Here is a 4,112-nt window from a genome sequence, read left to right as displayed (position 1 = left end):
AGAACCTGCAGAGAGGGGGCAGTGTGTACAGGGAGGGGGCAGTGTGAGCAGGGAGGGGGCAGTGTGTACGGGTCTACCTTGTTAAAGGAGAACTATGGGGTCAGGGCTTTTCCCCAAGGGTCACGGGGGTACATATACTAGCGTTCTCCCGTGACCCAAAGCTCAGTATATAGCAAGCTACAGCTCGCGGTATACTGAGACGCCAGCTGTACCCGCCCCCTCCCCCGTCCGTTCCGCCAGTCAGCGCTGGAGGATCGGAGCGGGGAGGGGGTAATCCAGCCCCTCCCCTGTCATGGCTCTCTGCAGTGACAGTATCGAGAGGTGAGTGAACGCCGGTATGTGTTCGCTCACCTCCCGATCTACTGAGCCGACCTGTGACAGTCTCATTGTCACAGGTCGGCTAGAACTATGAGGTGAGTGAAAAGCACCCCCCCTCCCCCCTCATAGTTCTCCTTTAATTTGGTATGATCCCCAGGTGCTGATTCTTATAAATCACGCGTAATAGTCAGCGTAATTTAACCACACCCACTTTTTGCCCATCCCCCTAAAGTGCCCCTCATTCTCAAGTTCTAAAGTTGACACATTTGTAAATCTATTCTCTAGGTAACAGGAAACAGCATAAAGCCCCAACTATTGTACAAACACCACGCAGACTATGTATATCAGTCCGGTACGCCGCGGTTTCCGAGGCCGGCACCGGGAAGGTTTTGTCATAAAACTGTAAACACTTTTCAAAAATCGATTAAAAAAAAGTCACCAAACGTCATCACAACTTTCTTAAAACGTCTTTTATTGTTTTCAAAAGTTTTTTTTTTTTTTTAAACCATGCCCAAAGTCATCGACAAGCCGAGATCTGCAAACATGAGGAATTTTCATTTATACAAACAGTGCCGAAATTAATGAAAAAACAAACAAACCCCATAATACTGATTGGTATGAAACATTCCGGAAAAGACGATGAAGAAGATCGACGACGAAGAAGATCACAAAGTACAAGTGTAGGAGCGGCTCGTGGACGCACAGAGCGGCAGTGTTTTTGCGTCAGGCGGGACGGCCCGCAGCAGCTCGGAGCAGAAATCACAGATGTTCGTGTATCAAAGAATCGGAATGATTGTTTCTTCTGATCCGAGAAGACGCGGATATATCCCGAAACATTTCCGTAAGAAGTTTAAAAACAACGAAAGATCGAAATATTCTTTTTTTTACAAACTGATCCCAGTGATAGAAAATAAAACAAAAGCTTCATCAGCCAACGTGGTGTAAACGTCGTGCAATCTAAAGCCTCGTATCTCCGATTCTCGTCGCCGGTCTCTAGTTTTTTTTTAGCTCTTTCCCGAACCTTCAAGTTGGCGGTAGAATGTTCTTCAGGTGAGCCCGTTCGTTGTGATATATCAATGTGATATACTGTACATACCGAGGACGCAAAATACAAGGTTGATCGGGGTTGGAGGTTCGGGCGGTGCAGCGTGCCACAAGTGTCGCCTTTTCAAGTGTGCTAATATCATGACTGTATAAAATGTATCCGGAGCCAAAACATTTTGGAGTGAGGAAGGGTTGGAACACCGAGTCCGGTTGTTATTACTCCAGACACAAAAGCTTTAATTCAAATATATTTCTCAATAGCCACAAAGTATATAAATCCACTTTTGTGTGTACCAAATGCCTTTGAAAACCAAGTAAATGCCTTGTGGAAGTAGTAGTCATCACTGTGCTGCATGTAGCTTGTGCAAAGAGCAGAGCTGTGGGAGGAACCCAGCAGGTCCCGCCCACTACAGGGAAGTACAAGAAGGGGCGTTGACAAGACCAGTCACCCTGCACTAGCAGAGAGAGCAGCAGTGAGCGGTCTTTATTACAGGAGTTGGCGGAGACAAGACCAGTCACCCTGCACAAGGAGAGCAGCAGTGAACGGTCTTTATTACAGGAGGGGGCGGAGACCAGGCCAGTCACCCTGCACAAGGAGAGCAGCAGTGAACGGTCTTTATTACAGGAGGGGGCGGAGACCAGGCCAGTCACCCTGCACAAGGAGAGCAGCAGTGAACGGTCTTTATTACAGGAGGGGGCGGAGACCAGGCCAGTCACCCTGCACAAGGAGAGCAGCAGTGAACGGTCTTTATTACAGGAGGGGGCGGAGACCAGGCCAGTCACCCTGCACAAGGAGAGCAGCAGTGAACGGTCTTTATTACAGGAGGGGGCGGAGACCAGGCCAGTCACCCTGCACTAGCAGAGAGAGCAGCAGTGAGCGGTCTTTATTACAGGAAGCTCAGAGTCTCACACTAGGTTACTGCACAGATCTGGAAGAAATACACAAAGTTCACTGAGATTAAGGGAAGAATACACATGACTATTGTATGACGACAGTATTTACTCATCCCGGAGTTCAGCTTCGAAATTTAAAAGCTGTGTGTTTGGCTCTGGACCATTTCCAGAGAGGACCAAATGTGAATCTGCTCATTTTCAACCGAGGATGCGAGGAGGAAGGCGCCAGGGAAGCTGCTTCTAAACTCAAATTGTCCCTCAAATCATTCCAAATGTATCAGTTCCAGTGTCAGCTTCTCTTCAGCATTTACCAAGCCCTGATGAATGGGGGACCTTAGAACCCCCAAAACACGTTGACCTTCATTGAATGTGACTGTTGCCACTTCTGAATTGTACGCAGTCCACCCTCTCTCTGCTGGTCCCGATCAACACTGGGAAATCCCAAATGATACAGTTGCCACCAGGACCGGAGGCGAGAAGAAAGTTTCCAATGGGGACAGCTGACAACAGATTCCCTCCTTCCCCCAAAACGATACTTCCTCTAACTTCTTATGTCTCAGGGATAGGAAATGAAGCCAAATGCCGACAATAGGACACAAAACAAATCTGACAGTCTACCCATTCCATACTGTATATAAAGCAATAACATGTTTTACATTTGTGTGAAGACGGAAATATAAAACTTTGTAACCTTTGCTGTGTAATATGCTTCATCCTAGCCTACTCGTCAACAGTTTTGTACCTTTTGAGTACTTCATTGAGGTACATAGAAAAGAGGCACAAAATCTTCTATTATTAATATCCTAAGTGGAAAAAGACCGACTTATTGACCAAGTCGACTCAGGTGAGGCTGCCCCCCCCCCCTTTGTATCAGAGGGGCCGGGGGAAAAGTCTAAATATATGAGAAGCAGTAAGGGCACCATGCCAATGGTCAAAGAGTCCATTATAATGTGTGCATTACACTTGAGTTCCTCCACACCAAATTGGTCAAACCATGTCCTTATGGAGCTGGCTATTTCCACAGGGGACAGTCATGGTGGAACAGAAAAGAGTCTTCACCAAACTGGTCACACCATGTCTTTATGGAGCTGGCTTTGTACACAGGGGGCAGTCATGGTGGAACAGAAAAGGGTCTTCACCAAACTGGTCACACCATGTCCTTATGGAGTTGGCTTTGTACACAGAGGACAGTCATGGTGGAACAGAAAAGAGTCTTCACCAAACTGGTCACACCATGTCTTTATGGAGCTGGCTATTTCCACAGGGGACAGTCATGGTGGAACAGAAAAGAGTCTTCACCAAACTGGTCACACCATGTCTATATGGAGCTGGCTTTATGCACAGGGGACAGTCATGGTGGAACAGAAAAGGGTCTTCACCAAACTGTTACCACAAGGCTGGAAAAGCAAAATTGTCTACAATGTCTATGTATGATGTAGTTTTAACAGAACCTTCACAGGAGACACCTGAACCCCATCATTTGGAAGGAGGGGGGTCTAGATTTTTTGCCATATACTGTGTATATACGTTTGTTTCCTTTTGTTCCCAACAGGTGACACATAAAACAAAACAAATAATTTGTTCTAAAACAAATTTGAATTAAAAATGGAAAGATTATTTATAATTGTTACAATAGTATGAAAAATTACTAAACTAATGCTTATCTTTTATCTACATAGAGAAACAGGATTTGTGCACATTTCCTAAAACTGCTATAAGTAGAGAAGGGATCAAGTTGAGTAAATTCACATTTGCCGACAGGAACCTGAAAATGACACAAGTGATGGCACATAAGACAAATGCTCAGATCCTGAAAGCAAAAACATTTCATTAGGAAATACATTCAGTATTTGTTC

Source organism: Nanorana parkeri, unplaced genomic scaffold, assembly GCF_000935625.1.
Source record: "Nanorana parkeri isolate BGI_ZX_2015 unplaced genomic scaffold, ASM93562v1 scaffold1243, whole genome shotgun sequence".
Classification (NCBI taxonomy): Eukaryota; Metazoa; Chordata; class Amphibia; order Anura; family Dicroglossidae; genus Nanorana; species Nanorana parkeri.
This window is presented reverse-complemented; position numbering follows the sequence as displayed.